Below are 17,026 nucleotides of genomic sequence, written 5' to 3'. Positions count from 1 at the left end.
CCCTCCCATCAGCGGAGCAGCCAGTGACCTCCCAAGGGCTGTCATACCCCTGTGCGCCGTGGAAATAGTGTTCCTCTGTGGATCCCACGACTGAAAAAATTTGGAAAGCACAGCTCCACGCCAGTGTTCCTTCCAGGGTCCTTGTCACACCAGTTCTGCAGGATATTAAAGGTGTTCGGCAGAGCAGCAAGGTTGAACAGGTTTGGGAAATGCAGAGTTAAACAGGTTTCATTCATATGGGCTTTCTTGGTGTGTGTGTGCATGTGCGTGTGTGTGTGTGCGCGCGCATGTACGTGTAATATCTATTGTGAATCCCGAACAGGATGCTGGTGTTCAGGTTCCCAAACATATTTGTGTCAATATTTTGAAATTCACACTTGCAAATTAGAGACACGAACCATCACTGCTGCTAGCTGTCACTCCCTTGAGATTCAAAGTCCTGGCCGCAGTGTCCAGGCCGGGCCTGGGTTAAGTGCCCAGGGACCCGTTCCCAGGGGAAGGGAGTGGAGGGAGCCCCTCATTCCCCAGCGGGAGGTCGGGTTCCCACCAAGGCTTTCACAACGGGGGCCTCTCCCAAACCAAAAGGACATGTCCGATCCTGGCCGTTGACACTTTTGACCAAGGAGTCTTTTCCTTGGATGGGGGAGGGAAGATGCTTTAATAACACCCTCAAGGAACCAGTGTTATGAGAAGCCCAGTGTGGGCTTCTCTGCTCTATAAACTAAGCTGTCCCCTGCCCCTTCCGTCTAGAGCTCCTACTCATATTCACTCTCTCCTGCGGGAAGGCTCCCTGCCTTCAGCCCCCTTTCCTCTCCCTGTTTCTATCACCATCCTTCCCCTTCGCACACCTCACATGACCAGCGGTGTGGACAGTAGACCTGAGACCCAAGGGGTAGGTGCATAGATCCAAGGGGGCACCTTCCAAGGGGTAGTTGCCCCAAGGAGTTCATTCATACCCTTCTGGGACTAATCCAGAAATCCTGTAAAATTTGGATGCAGGATAAACATGGCTTTGGTGGTTCTCACCAACAGAGTTCTTTATTAAAATCTCTCCTGGTGGGAATTCCCAGTGGTGGGACTGGCAATCTGGGAAGCATCATTTCAGGCAGGTTGGAGGGGCACCAGGGTGGGGTGGGCAGACCTTAGTGAGGTGCCCTCCAGTTACCCCATCCTGCAGCCGCCCACGTGTGGGGCCCGCCCTGCTTCTGTTTCCAGCAGATTAAGGCCACTTCCTCATCCTTCGTGGCCATATTACTCAAATGTCCAAGATAGTTATCCAACCTTGTGTTGACAGTAACTTGGAAAGACCTGCCGAAGAGAACTGGACGGCTAGAGATCAATGTCACTACTGTCACACTCCTTATTAACGAACATTTAAGAACCTGCCATTCACAAGATACCACGAAAGTTCTGGATTAGGTGCAAAAAATAGTTTGACATGATTCTACTCTGGAGGCTCTTACCTTCCAGTCCTAAAGGCCACAGATTTCTCAAAATCTGCAAAATGAGGGCGCTAAACCAGATAGTCCTCACAGCCCCGTGTAAATTCATCTCTGCCCAATGCATTTGTTGAAACCTGGACCACAGCTAGCCACGGCAGCTGGCTGTTCCCTTGCTTGTATGACCCATGTGGCCAACTCCCCCTCTTTCTCTCCTTTTCCCACACCTCCCTCATCCCTGCCTCCTTTGGCTCCCTTTTCTCCTTGTCTCAATTTCAATAACTTGCCCTCCCTCCTTTCTTCCAGTCTCCTCCACATCTGCCCCTCCCTGCCCTGCGGGAGCCCAGAGGCTGAGGGCTGCCCCCTCACACGTAAAGAAGAAAGATGCCAGGGTTGAGCAATCTGCAGGGACAACAGGAACCTTTCTTCACTTTGACGGGGGCAGGGCAGTACCTCAAGGGTGTGGGCTGGGACCATAAGCCCTGCACTGTGTGTCTAGTGAAGCAGGGTCACGTGGTCATGAAAGGCAGTGGAAGTGGGAGGTTTACATGGGAAGGCGGAGATCGTCTAGGTGACCAACCATCCCCCTTTGCCCAGACTCAGGGGATTCCTGAAATGTGGGGCTTTCAATGCTTACACCAGGAAAGTCCTGGGAAAACCGGGTTGAATTGGTCTCACCTAGGGCTTTGGGTGGTGGAAAGCAGGGAGGGTAACCTTTGGGGTGAGAATGGTGTATGATGATCCTTTCTGGGGTGCTGGTAGGCAGCCACAGACTTCTCACGCCCATAGAGAGAACTGAGCAGGGGGAGCAAAACAAGAGAGCCTGGGATTCCGCCAGCACCCTGGCGTGGCTCCTAGCGCAAGCCACATTTCCCGCTCACTGGACCTCAGCATCCTCAACTATCAGAGGTCCCATCCAGCCCTGACATCCTAGGAGGCTTCTTCAGATATTTGCAGACTGAATTCCCAGCTCCTCCCACGTTATCCCAGTTGTCGGCCATTGGATGCTCTCAAGTGGAGCCCCTAGAATGGAGCAGACCACTGACTCACTGCATGTGCAAGAACATGTGACTTTAGCACACCTGGCTCAGTCTCCTCATAGGAAAATTAAGGTAGAAATAACCTGCTCACCGGGTTATTGTAAAAATTAAATGAGGTAATACACGTCCAAGAGCCCACTCATTACCTGGCACATAGTAGGTGTTCAGGAAGTGCTGGGTGATATTAAAACTGTTCTGGTGTGTCTGACACGCTCAGCACTCAGTGGGTCTGAGTGCAATGGGATATGATGTTTAGCACAGAAGTGACATCCTGGACCAGAGTGGAATCCAGTGTGACCCAGGCTTCCAGCTCCCCCAGGTCCTCCTGGGAGAGGAAGTAAGGGAACTCCTCCACTCTCTTCTCCCAGGGAGCGAACCTCTTCAAAGGCACCGACCAAATGCTCACCTCACCTCTCAGACTGAATGCTCAGGAACAAAACCGGGGTGTCTCTCAGGGGCCGTTCTTATTTTGAGGTTATAGCAATTATGAAGCATTATTGGGATAACGGTTTTTAGAAGAAATTCTTTTTATCCTGATTCATAAATTGTTTAATCAGAGAAAATAAGACTCTCCCATTTTTTCCTTGGGAGATTTAACTCATGTCCATTTTCTAGTTCAGCATTCTGCCTTCCTTGGCTGCACAGAAGCACAAGTGCACAGTGTGTGGCCGGGCTGGCGTTGCTAACAGGGCAAAGCCCGCCCAGCATTTGCTGCTTACTGAGGGCTTTGTTGTTCTGTGTTACTTATGCTCCCAGGTCATTTCTTCATCAAGGAAGTCAAGGTGATATTGATCACTTCAAGGTGACCAGGCCCACACGTGCTCGGTGAGTCACTCAACAAACACGCCAGATGCCTGCTGGTTTGCAGCTCCGAGCTCCATTCTGTGCTGGGTTCGGAGGAGCAAACCATTCTTACTGTCAAGAAACTTACATTCCAGCCTTGGGCCTCATCCCTTTGAAGATGAGGATCCTTTTTGAAGCTCCAAAAATTTCATGGACCTCTGCTGGGCTGTACCTGGCTCATGTGATTCAAGAATGTTTTTTTACATGCCTTTGTGTTGAATCTGTCACAATCCCATCTGCTCACATTTGAAAACTAGCCATTCGTGTATGTGTGTGAAATTGTTCGCTCAGCATACTAATGGAGTTGCGGGTGCTTATGGGTCTGAAGACCCCCTCCCTAGCCCCCACCCTCCTCTCCACCAGCCTGAGTGGCTTCATGAGTGTTTAGGACTATTGGAGAGAGGCTGTTGGAGGCTCAGACTATTGGAGAAGGCGAGAGATCCCTGACAAAGGAAAGGAGGAGGCCGGGAGCTCCAAGATGGGAAGGCACAGATGGCAGCCCTCAGTTGCTGACCATGGTGAATGTTGGGGCAAAGGAAAAAAGAAAGAAATGACACTTTCCTGGAGGGTAGAAATAATCCAACTTCTGTCTAATCCTACTACTATCTGTTTGAGGAAGCCGTCCTCACTACCCTTCTTTCTGATGGCTTTGCATCAGGCACACGTTGTTCCTTTTACAATGTTACTAACTGAAGCTTTGTTACTCAACCTGTGGCCTTTTCCAAGGGGTCCTGCCTTCCTGCGTGGAAAATCCCTCAGCCTGTAGAGGTCAGAGCAGGGTCACACTCCTGTCTCTACCTCTATCCAATCCCACCCCAGCCCCAGAGCTCCATGGCTGTGTGGTCACCATCTTTCAAGCACCTGGGATTGGACCGGGGCACATTTCCTCCAGTGCTGGCAGCCCCTCCCACCCCGTGGGTTATGGGGATCCCTGACTCCCCAGGGTTCATCCTGCAGCACCCACTGTGGTCTGTCTACCCTATCCTGACCCCCTCCCTCACCTCCCAGAGTTACTTCTCTTTCCTCTCCCTCAGGTGGATCACATATACCCATTTTCCAGTCACATCTCTATGTGGTAAGGGCTAGGAGAGAGGGAAGGGAGAGAACATGGAGGGCCAAGCACTTAATTCAGGAAAGCTTCCTGGAGGAGGTGATGCCTGGGTCAAGTCTTAAAGGATGAGCAAGAGTGAGCCCACTAAAGGTGAGGAAGTTGGTCGGCAGCCAAGCTTCAGCAGAGGGGCCAGAAAAGCAAGACGGAGGTGGTGGGAGCTGGGTACACTAGTAACACCCTCCGGTTGTTGAAAGCAGGCTACCAGGGAAGGCAGGGGCCATGTGGCAGAGCCCCAGATGTGTACGCTCTGGGAGCCAGTGGTGAGATTCACTTCTGAACAAGCGGCAGCAGGAATGGAGAGGAGGGTACAGGCAAAAAGATGGTGCAGGGACAGCAGGATAATGCTGGGAGCAGGGGGGCGAGAGAGAGGGAGACCGTGATCTCAGCCAAGGTTTGGACCTGGACCGCTAACAGTGGCAGAGGGCGGAGGGTGGACTCCCTGGTCCCGGCTCAGTAGGCTCCCGACTCTTCCTTCTTCCAGGGAACTGTAGCCTATTTGTTTGTTCCTGCCACCCCCACCCCCACCCCCGCTGGCACAAACTCTCCAGAAAAGCTAAAAATTCATCTCATCTGACCCAAATCAGCGGGTGGATGGGCTGGGGCTTTATTACACACTAGTTAAAACGGGTCTTGTGGGAGAGGATGGGCTCCATTATAATTGTATCTTCGGTCACCTCCACCCACCCGGCCGAAAACCTACTGGGGCTGCCGCTGTTTACACACCGTTTTACAAAAGGGCTCCCCTCCTCCCTTCAACTTTTTTGGACTAGTCTTGAAAAATCAGCCTGCTGGCCTGGGAAAGAGATGGGAAGAGGGAGGCAGCAGAGGAAGGGTCGGGTCCTCCCGCCTGGCTGCCTTCAGGGAAAATAGCCTGGGCGGGTTTGGAGATGTGTCTCCGGGGAGAGGCTGGTGGGGGGTGATGGGGGGGCAGAGGCTGGGGTTGGGCACTGTTTTAAAAGCAGCAGCAGCAGCTCCCCTGGCAATGTTGCTCTTTATGATTCTTAAACTCCTAAATTGTTCTTTGGGCTTAAGCATACCATCTATTTAGAATTGAGCCTCAGAAAGAGGGGGCTGTCACTCCAGCTTTGAAAGAAGTATTTTTGGAAAGGGTGTGGAGCCAGCATTCAGTGTCATTAGTAAGAAGCAATGGCCCTCTTCCCCCTCCGTCCCTCTGGGAGACCCCTGGGGGTGAATCATGACTGTGACTCACCGTGGAACACTCGAGAATGCTCACACACAGATGCTCTGGTGTGAGGGCGAGCTGTAGGTCTTAGGTGGTGGGTTTGCGGGCATCCTGTGCACATTGTTTGCATACATGTAAGGGTACCAGTCGAGCAGGAAACAGCGTGCATGTGTGCGCTGTAGCCTTTCAGTTACTCACTCACCTTCTCTTCACAAAAGTAAGCCAGAAAATGATTGTGGATTTCACCCTCTGTTCCCAGCCCCCCCTCCACTGGGTAGGATGGGAGATATAGAGGAATTATAAGCCACACATGTTTGTTTTGTTGGGGAAACAGGCTTACAGATGTGAAAAGCTAGGAAAGACAGTAAATGGGTAAAGACCAAGGGATAAGATCCTAACCCCTGAAGGGGTTGAGAAGAATGTGCATGAGTCAGCTATTACTGTATAACAAAAATGCCCCCAAACATTAGCAGCTTAAAATAACACTAAACATTTATTATCCTTGTGATTTTTATAGTCAGAGATTCAGGAGAAGCTTAGCTGGGGAATTCTGGCTCAGGGTTTCCCATGAGGTTGCAGTCAAGATGTTGACTGGGCTTGATCAGGACTGAAGGAACTGCTTCCAAGATGGCTCGCTTAGTAGTCAGCAATTTGGTGCTGGTTGTTGGTGAGGCCTCAGTTCCTCTCTATTTGGACCTCTCCATAGGCTGCTTCTGTATCTCCCAACAGGACGACAGGTTTCCCTCACAGCAAGAATTCCCAGAAAAAGCAAGGCAGAAGTGGCAATGTGTCTTGTAACCTAGCTTTGGAAGTCTCACATCATCACTTCCCTGCATGCTCTGGTCACACAGACCGGATTGATATAACGTGGGAGGGAATTCACACGGCGTGAATACCGGGAAGTGAGGATCATTGAGGGGTCACCCTGGAACCTGGCTGACACAAGGTGAAAAGTCACCTTGGGGTAGAGGGAGTGGGTGTCAGGGAAGACATGAGACTCAAGGTCGGTCTTGAAGAGACTGGGATGACAAGAGAGGTGGGCTGGGAGGTGTGGCAGGTTGACGCAAAAGGCACAGAGGCTACAATGAACATGGTGTTTAGAGGGCAGTGCACAGACCAGCTTTAAAGAGAGATTCCAGGCCAGAGAGCACTGGGAAATCCAGGTCAGGAGGCTCAGCCTCTTACCATCTGGGTGCCTTGAATGAATCACTTCAATCCTTTGGAGCTCAGTAAACACATCTGTAAAATGCGCATAATGAATGAGTCCATACATGTGTGATAGGTGCTGACTGGAAAGCAGAAAGGTTTTGATCATCCTGAAGATTATCATTTGCAACCAGACCCTCCCAGGATTTTCGAAGTTCGGATGGGGTCGAAACAACCTCCCAGCTCCTTTTCTTCCCTGTGTTCTCAGTTGCTGGGTGATAAATGTTAGACTAACAAATGACCTCCTGGGGCTGGAATCATGTGCTTTTCCATTATAGGGGAATCCAGCTCCATGCGTAGCCTGCTCTTCTAGCCACAGGAACATGGCTATATTGTAGGCAGATTCTGATGAGGACACGGGCCACCCCTAATATCCCACGGTCATATCCTATAGGACTCAACAGCAGCCAGAGCCTGTTCTCATCCAGTCCTCATCTGATCCTCACAACCACCTAGGAGAGAGACAGCCCAGTGTCATTAATTCCATTTGACAGACAGATCAACTGAGATAGAGTAGCTGGAAGGCCCCAGAACAAATCAGTAGTGATCACACACCACAAACAATCCCAAAGAAGATTTTGGGAGCTTCGTGAAAGAATGATGAGAATTCGAATCATTCAACATTTTTCATAGTAATGACATTAAAATTCAAATATCACTACAGAATATATATTCAAATATAAATCTACCTTCTACCCCTCACTAGCAGCTCTCTCACACTATCTCAGAAAGAACTAGTACCCAGTTTTTAGTGTATCTTCCCAAAGATAGTCCGGGCGTCTACCAAGAAATAAATAGGTGCACATGGTCATCTTTTTCTTTCCAAACATGGTAACAAACCATGCACAATGCAGCACTCTTTGTAGTTAAGTCTTAGAGCTAATCCCCACATATCCACGTACAATACACCCTGTTCTTTTTCATGGTTGCGTAGTACTCCGTGATGTATACAGCCAACCCTCCATTGATTTTTGCTTAAGAATCTTTGGCTACAGAAACAATGCATCAGGGATGATCTTTGTATATAAGTTGAGTACATGTGATAAAGAAACTGTAAAGTAAATATAAGGGAAATTACTAGATCATCAGAATTTAAACCTATTTCTAGGTCATCTTTATGTCTCTAATGCTGAGTGATGCTGAGCATTTTTCACATTTAAAACCTGGTTGTATTTTTTTCTGTGATCTTGTCCATGTTTTTTGTAAGCTAGAACAGTTTTGGCAATTTTCTAGCAAGCTACAGGTCTTTTCCTGATTTCATATCAGCTCTCTCTCTAAAGGAAATTAGCTGTTTATCATGTTTTGCAAATATTTTCCCCAGCTTATTTGGGTCTTACGTAGAAGAGCATGACCCTTTGAGATTATGAAACAATTCTCCAATTTTTTTATGATTTTTTAACTTTAAATCTTTGCTATATCTGTCATTTACTTTGTGGTAAGGGGTGGGGAAGGGATCCAAAGTTTGTTTTGTTTTGTTTTGTTTCCTACATGATTGGCCAGTAGTCCCAATCCCGTTTATTGAAAAAGTTCATCTTAAGATAAAAATTGAAATCCCACCTTTGTAATTTGCTAAATTCATATGTATATGAATTGATGTGAGTCTGTTTATGACTGCCCATGACATTTTATTGATCTGTCTCTCTGTTCATGATCCAGTACCAAATATTTTATTTTCATGGCTTTATAATGTGTTTTCATTTCTAGCAAGGTTAGTCCCCTTACTCCCATTCATCATCTGTTTCAAAAATCTCTTGGCTATTCTTAAACGCTCATTTTTCCTATATGAACTTTAGAGTCCGTTTATCTAATTTCAGTAGAAATTCTGGTTGATATTTTTATTGGGACCATATTGCATTCACTGAACCATTTGCGGGGAACTGACATGTTTACAATATCGTGGCTCCCTATCCAACAGTAGCATGTCTTTCCGTTTAAGTCTTTCTAAAGAGTGCTTCCGTCATGTTTGAAAACGGTCTTTGTATGAATCTTGCACATTGTTTATGTGCTTATTCCTCGATACTGTATCTATTGTCATTGCCAATTAAATGGGATCCTCTAATATATTTTTGAACTTGTCCATTGTTTGTATAGGAAAGTATCCAATCATATCCTCTGCAAATAATGTTTGTCCACTAACTCTATTGTAACTCTTTAACCTTGTATTTCTTCGACATTTTTGATCTTGAGACTTCCTGGGTGCCAGAAATCGCTGAGCCCATTCTGGGTCATCAGCATATCAGCCAGGCTTTTTTGGGCTGGGGGCTGAGGACTAGGGGGTGGGGAGTGGGAGATTGGGGTGGGGGGGTTCTCTCATCCTAGAGACTAGGATTCTCGAGCCTTGAGAATATTTTCACTGTAGTTTATGATAGTCTGGAGACCAAAACTTTCCGCGAATGGATGATGAGTGGTGGTGGTTGGGGCGGAATGGGGGCAGGTGGGGAATAGGGTGGGGGAGTTACGTTGTAAGGTGCTGACAGGTGAAGCCCCCTCCCTAGAGGCTTTGAAACAGTCCAGTCCTTGGTTCTGGCTGCTGAGGCTGGGGACAAATGTGGCAGAAGGAAGGAAGGCTCCTGTCCCCTGAGATGTGCCCTGGGGAAACCAAACATAAAGGGGGTGCTTGCTGCACCCCCTCACACGGTCTCTCCATCACTGCAGCCTGGCGCTGGAGTCCTGCACAGACAGCTGTGTAGCCCAGACACTCATCTACGACTTACTGGCTCCCACAACAACTTACTGGCTCCTGCATCCTGCGTTGTAAGACGCAGCCCATACCAGATTCCTTCCTGGTTCCTGTTTCTCTCTAATAGTTTGCTGTGAGTTAGTCTTATCTGCTCAGAAAAGCCAGCAGCCCCTCAAAAGTAGAGGCAGGGTCTTGTTTAGAGCCCCAAAGAGCATGGACCCCGGTCAGGATGTGGTGTGTGATCAGTAACATCTGTGAATTGACGGATATTTCACGAGTAAACCGTTTGTGACAAATGAGTTTCCACTCACATCCTAATTGCCCTTTCTTTGGAGAGGGCTCCTGGAACCAAACAGCTGTCAGCTTCTGCAGCAGGCAAGTGGGGAAATTATAGCCAAGGAGGAACTGGGCACAAGTATAAATAAGAAAAGGAAATGCTTGGACTTTCTCAGTGCAATAAAAGTTCTATATAATAATATTATACGTAACTGTGCAATTAAGCCTGAAAATTGCAAGCTTCCAGTTGGTCCTTCCAGCCAAATGCTAGGCGGTTCTCGTGGCGGATGGTGAGTGCTTAGAAGAAAAGTGTAAGTTCTGAGGCAAATCTGAGGTTTCACTTCCTTTGGAAAACACAGGCAGGGCTGGGATCCTTGAGGCCATCTGGCTGGACCGCTGATCCGGGCCTTGTCTCCAAATCAAAGTGGACAGCGAGCGGCAGGGAGGCAGACTTGTTTTTCAAGAGCCAAGGCTTAACTAGGGCCTCCTACACCTGGATGAGGCCTGGGCGACTCTGCCCTCCTTCCTCCCTCCCTCCGGAGCTTCTACCCACCCCCGACCCACCCAGGGTCCGCGGTGGGGAGAGGGGCAGGGGTGTGGCTGTGAGTAATAGGGAGCAGCTGGGTGGCTCAGAGATACACTATCCTAGCTGGCTTCTAGCCGCCCTTCCCTGCCCTCCCAGGACTGCCTGTTGCTGACATCTCCTGAAATGCAGCCCCAGGCAGATTCCTCTCCAGTCCAGAAGCTTCCTTCCCATCGCCTCTTACACAGACCTAGTGCATCTGAGGCCTCCTCTCCAAGCCATCACTTCCTCAGTGGAGTCCCCTCCCTGAGCCGGCGGGTCCCTGCCCCTCGGCCCTGCCCCCACAGGGCCCTGTCCACACCTCTGGGCTCGCCCTTTGCACTGCTGTCTGTAGCTCCTACTCCTCTGTGACTTCTAAGGCCAGAAATTCCATCCCGTTCATCCCTACTTCTCCAGCCCCAGATGGGTAAATGCTACAGGAGCTGGCAAAGAGGCAGCCTCGCCGACTGCTTAGGAAACCTGGAGGCCAACGAATGGCTTGGGTTCAAGTCCCACCTCTGCCTCAGTTTCTCTATTTGAAAAATGGGTTTTGGAGCGGATTAAAAGAGAGAATATATGTAAAATATTTAGGACAGCGACTTGCTCCGAAACACAGAGCACTCAATACGTCTCAGTCACTAGTTTCCTTCCATCAGTATCAGTGGGAGGAATCTCAGAAGTAACCCTCTACCTCCCAGATACTGTACCTCGGTCAAGCTGGGTGCCTGTCCCTCCACACTCCCCACACAGGGCCTCTGGGGTTATTTGTAATGAATTAGGGCGCATTCTGGAGAAGCAAATTCCAGACCCTGCCCAGCCGCTTTCCAGCTCCAGGCCGGTCCTTGGCCACTGACTGAGAGCTCAGAAGATAAACCCAGAGTCAGCCTGCCCTCCTCCCACCCCTGACCAGGGTGAGGGAACGTATCAGGCATCTTTTACCAAGCTGTTGAGTGTCCATCACTCTGCCCAGTGTGGTCAAATGCTAATCCTACCGTGATCTGTAGAACACTTGACCTCTGAAAACCTAACGTGTGTTCACACATTTCCCATGTAACTGGGCAGCGTCCCTGAGACGCCTGGGGTGGGGGCATGGGGATAGAATCGGGAAACCCACAGTCGGGCACAGCAGTCCCAAGACAGCAGAGCTTGAGCTATTCATGACCTCAGAATCCGAGGATCCACCCTAGAACCAAACTATTTAAGTGGGTTCACTGGAGGACACCATAGAACCATCGAGCGTGTGGGCAGCCTCCTAGTCTTGCATCATGGAAGACACTGAAGCTGAGAGAGGGAACTTGGCCAGTCGAAGGTCACCTGTGACTCAGTTGCAGAGCAGAGATTAAGTGTAAGTACTTCCTCCCCAAAAGGGTTTTAGCCCCTCTCTGCCGACTGCACACCTGGGCATTTCTCAGCCCTTATTCTTCACATCCTTTCCCCAGACAGGACTCGGCTTTTCCCTGCTCCAGCTCTGACCCTCCCACCTGGCCCCGCTTTCCCTTCTCCCACCATGAGGCCCCCTGGCGGGGCCGCGATGACCGCGTGGAGGCTGGCAGGCTGTGTGGCTGCCGCCTTGGTGACTTCTAGAAGAGACGCTGAAATACATCCCCAGGACGGGTTGAAGTTAGTGGTGCCTCTTAACCCACTCCAGACACAACTCCTTAAGTAACTCTCAGAATGGAAACCATTCCCGCTCCTCTGCAGGAGGCGGCCCCTTTGGGCAGAGATGCTAAAAAGAATAGGGCTCCCAGGCGGCTTCTGTGTGGCCCCCGCCTGCCCACCCCCCACCCCGCAGTGAGCCTGTGGCCGTGGCCATGGCTGTGGGGAGCAGAGCCCGCGGGCCCACCAGCCCGGACCCCTCCTGAAAAGGCAGCCGGGGCAGCCAGGCTTCTGAAACTCAGTAACCCAGGGCGCAGTGCTGTTTATGAGAAACAAGTGATTTATTTTATTATCTAAATTTTCAGTGGTTTAATAAGGTTTAATAAGCCTCCCAAGGAGCTTTCTGGCTTGGGAAATCGCCTGTAATAAACACAACAGTAAATCCTTTGTTTGGAACATAAAGAGGTGTGCGATTTTTCTTAAAAGAGACCAAGTCTTCCCCCCTCCCCCCACCTCGCCCGCTAATAAATAAAGGATGAATAAATAATTAAAGAACAGCAGTTGGAAGGGGCACCGCTTATTTGTCTGGCCCAGACTCCCGCCGCCAGCCCAGCCAGCACTCCAGCAGTGGGACCCTCCCCACCGCTGCGCTCTGCCGGCCTCAGCCCCGCAGCCCCGCTCCAGGTCATGCAGCCCCTTAGACAACCCACCCTTCCTGTCTTTCCTACAAGGTTACCCCACGGCACGGGCCCCCAGATTAATGGCCTTGGGGGATGTGTGAACTCCCCAGCATCATTGCTGGACTTCGTGACCTTAACCTCACTTCACTTTGTTTCTTCATCTGTAAAATGGATATAATGCTGGCCTAGCCTGCCACCACAGAAGTGGAAGTGCTTTGAGAAGTCAAAGGCTCCAAGCTACCCCTTGGATGAGGGGATGGGGGCAGGGGCCCGGGAAAACCCACTTTGGGTTCACCCAGATGCTGTGAAGAACAGGTTCCTCTAGGGGGAGATTAAACAGCTCTGACACTCAGACGCCCCTGCTCCACCCTCAGCACCAAAGCCCAGGTGCAGACCTGCCCCTCGCCCTTCCTTGCCCATCACTCAGACCGCCCTTTGAGGTACCCCCAAGTCTGTGAGTTTCCTCCCTGTAAGAATGTAGAGGGAGAGGAGCCCACCCTGTCTTTTGCCCCGCCCCCAAACTCCCATGGTTGTGATGGAGTTTAGGGCAGCAGGGCTGGGGGGTGGGGGTTCTAGATCTTGTTCTGATAAAACCAAACCCATGTAGGGTGTGGAGGTGGTGATGATGGTGAGGTTCGGGGTGACAAAGGATGGATACAGCATGAAACAGTGGACAGAGTCTGGGTGACAAGTCAGGAGGTTTGGAGTCTCGGTCACTTATCTAGTACTGTGGCCATGTGGAGTCAGTTCACCAGCATGAGCGTAGGTTTCTCACCAGTGAAATGAGCCAGATAATTCCCTCTGTCCCCAGGATCCGAGGAAGATGTATAGAGAAAAGTGGATGTGCTCAGCAGACTCGCAGCAGAGTTAAGCCAGGGGCTTCAGAGGACAGTGAGGCAGGGACTGGAATGCCTGGTCACAGAAGAAGCAGCTCAGGCCCCCAGGTGTGGGGACACCAGGAATACCTGTCTGTGCACGAAGAGAGCCCAGGAGTGGCTGCCAGGCCTGGCCTCTTCCCTCTCATGTCTGGTCCTATGGGTGGGGTTGGGGGGCAGGCACTGGGGGGGAAGAGAATGGGGGAGCATGGCCATGTGAGGCAGAGAAGGCCTGCATTCCAGCTGTAAGGGAACATCTGGCACGGCCGTCACCTTTGGCAGAGAAGGGAGGCCCAGAGCTCATTCCACAGAAACCAACCAGCTCCAAGCCTGGGGCCCGAGGCTGAGCTGGGGACCGTGGGCTCCAGGCATGTCCTGGCAGGGTGGCAGAGCAGGTGGGGCTGGCTTCACCCAGCTGTGAGCACTGTGCCTGGGGTGCTCCTGCGGGCAGGGCGCAGGCTGGAAGCTGAGGAGGCCCCGCCCAACCTTCCAGCCCACATGTCTGGCCCCAGCCTCTGGGGCATTCCGGGGCCAAGGGGTGTGGCTGCCCTGCTTAGGGGAACTGCCAAGGGCAGGGTAGGGCGCGCCCAGCCGAGATCTAATGGGGCTGGCCAGCTGCCTGAGCCAGGCTTCCCTGCCCTCTCTCCTGCCCTAGCCCACCAGCCCCTTGTAGGTTGCTGTGCCAGAGACTAAGAACTTGCTTGAAGGAGGCAGGTAGCTTCTACCCAGCCTTATTCCCAAATCTGGGGGAAAAAACCCACATCCCTTCTGTGCCCCTGTGCTATCCCACCCACTCTCTCGTGGCAGGCACTAATTCTGCCAGTCGGCTCTGAAGCTCCAGGCCCAGGCAGGGGAGGAGCCGGAGGCTGGAGAGGGGGGAGGGCCGCTCCCAGGGCAGTGGGAGCCTGCCAGCTGGGGCCAGCCTGCCCTGGGGATTTGGCAGATGGAAGCATCATCCTGGGCCCCAGATATGCTGATCTGAGCACAATTCAGGGAGGTGCTGGGCTTGTGGATCATAGCAACAGAATTGTCCTGAGAGTCACATCACCAAAGCCACCGTGGAGGATGGGCAAGAGATGGGACTGGAACGGAAATCAAGTCCCTGCCCCTCTGTTTTCTACCTGTGTGACTTGGAGCAAATTACTTAGTCTCTCTGATGCTTGTCAAATGGGGATCATAGTAAGGATGAAATGAATAAACATAAATACTTCACAAATGATAGGGCTTTGTTCAAATGTCAGGTGTCCCCAAGGCAGAGTGTTGGGGCCACCCACTGCCTTTTGTGACATAAAGGCTATCCCCACCGTATATGAACCGATCTCAATCACTCAGCGTCTTCCGTGTTCCTGCTTGATGGCGTTCCAGGAATGATACAGACAGATAAGAAACAAACCCTGCCTGGAGCAGATGACATCCTTGCAATTACTTCCCCATTTCCTAGATAAGCAAACTGAGGACAGCAGGACTATATGCATAATTTGCCTATCCCTGCACTTCATATCTATAGTAAAACCAATCCTAGAACAGAGGGCACCTACTAGCCAGGCTGCCCCACACCTAGCTGGGGGCACTGGCTTGGGCATCAGAACACCGTAGTTCTAGTTCTGGCTCTGACATTAATGTGCCTTGTGACCTTGACTCCTCTCTGCATCCGCGCCATAGACTCCTCTCTGTGCCTCATTTTCCTCATCTGTAAAATGGGCATAAAGTGTAAACCAGCCTTGGCTGCCTCATTGGGTTAGGAGTATATGAAACAGAAGATATGAAAGGACCTTGGAAGATTGCAATGCTCTACACATGTCGCAGTGGCCCCAGCAGTGTCTTTGGGAGAGTTGCTTCAATAGCGTAGACAGATCTCTGCAAAAGTATACGGAGGGCGGTTCCCTCGGTAGGACCCCTGTTAGGGGTCTGTGTCCCTCCTGGACTTCGCAATTGCGAGCACTAGTTGAGCACTTGTTCTGTACCAGGTGCACTTTATGTGCCTTCCCTCATTTGATCCGCCCAGCAACTCGGTGGGGTAGACAGTTATCACCATTGCGCAGATGAAGAAACTGAGCTCAGGAAGGTGATGATACCAAGTCCCAGAGGTGACCAGTGGGTGCCAGGATGTGGACCCAGGAGGTCTGAGAGCAGGGCCCTCACCACTCAGCCTTGCCCTGTTGTCAGATGGCTGTCAGTCAACTCCAGGCACACGCTGGCTGCGAACAGCTTCTTGTGTGATCCCACTCGGGATCCAGGCTAAACACATTTTCAGACAGGATTCTGGAAATTGAAACCTTTCTACATTCAAATGATATGGGGCAGGTCCTTCCTGCCTCTCTGTCCAGCGAAATTTTCTCTATCCTTTGCAGCTTAGACCAGGCCCCTCCTCTTGGAAGCCTGCCTTGATCCCCCAGGCCACAGGGGTCTGCTGCTTTCCTGTCCATACCTCTCACTCCCTGTCCATACCACTCAGTCTTGAGCCCCCCTGGCTTGTGTGGGTCTCAGGTTCTTGGTGCACATCCCTCAGCCCCGGCTCTGATCAGATCGCTAAAGTAAGACACAGTCTTTGCAGGGGAGGGTCCAAATCCCCCTACCCACAGGTTGGACTTTGTAAGGGGCAGCACGGTAAAGGGAAATGAACTTGAGCTTTGGCATCGAATGCAGCTGGGTTCACGTCCTGGCTCAGACACTGTGTGGCGTCGGGCAAGTCATTTGCCCAGTCCGTACTCTTTCTTTATCTCTAAATTGGAGATGATGATAAAAATATGTATCTTTCAGGGTTGTGTTGGTTGAAGAAGGACTAGAGGTGCGATGACCGGCATGTTACAGGCAATCGATAAATGGTGGCTGGTATTGATTACTATTATAACCTGGCTTGCTTGATTTCGTTATTAGAATGGGACACAAATAAAAAAAGACATTCAAGTCACACTCAAAAAACCAGTTTGGAGCCAGGTTTCTATAATGCATCTCTGTAAGGTGAAGTCCCCCTCTCCCCTTCCACCCCCAGTTCTCCTCTGTTCCTCTCACAGAAGCACCCCTCCCCATCTTTAGCTGGTGGGCTGAGGGCACCCCGTCTCCCTAGAGACCGGAAGGCAGGTAGGCCACCTGAGGTCAGTGATGGTCTCATGTTCCAGTTGAATAAACCAAAGCCAGAGATGAGGTTACTTGGATATACCTGAGCTCTAGAACCTTCCACTGAGGGCAGAGGCCTAGGGAGGCTGTGGCGGGAATGTCCCCTAGAATGGGGACGATACCTGAAAAGGTTTTACTGCCCCACATTCTTCCTCTTTAACCTCCTTTCTCCATTTCGGACTCCTGTTCCCTGCCCGTCTCTCCCTTTATTTCTGGGCTCTGTGCTTTTTCTATCTCCTTCCTACCAGAGGTTCGTATTTTGCATCAAGCCTCTCTTAGCTGTTGAGAGGTTTTGTTTTTCACGTGTGTGTAATTTTCTTTCCTGAGCGTGTTATTCTTGGAGACAGAGTGCCCTGGCTTGGGCGATGGGAGAGATGCAAGGTGGGGGGTAGAGGATCTGAGAAGGAAGCTGGGGGCC

General features: G+C 50.9%; 1 protein-coding gene across 6 annotated transcripts in view; it reads left to right on the top strand.

Annotated features, from left to right (window-relative positions):
• Window positions 1-17,026, top strand: part of ZBTB7C (zinc finger and BTB domain containing 7C) — a 314,920-nt gene that overhangs the window by 276,335 nt on the left and 21,559 nt on the right. The window contains exon 1 of one of the 6 annotated variants that reach the window (XM_032470492.1): window positions 3,236-3,304. The exons of the other annotated variants lie outside the window; for them this stretch is intronic. The gene's annotated coding sequence lies outside the window, so the exon portion shown is untranslated. Of the gene's footprint in view, window positions 1-3,235; window positions 3,305-17,026 lie in introns of those variants that run through there. 6 annotated transcript variants of the gene reach the window in all.

This window comes from Camelus ferus, chromosome 30 (genome assembly GCF_009834535.1).
Source record: "Camelus ferus isolate YT-003-E chromosome 30, BCGSAC_Cfer_1.0, whole genome shotgun sequence".
Lineage (NCBI taxonomy): Eukaryota > Metazoa > Chordata > Mammalia > Artiodactyla > Camelidae > Camelus > Camelus ferus.
This window is presented reverse-complemented; position numbering and strand designations above follow the sequence as displayed.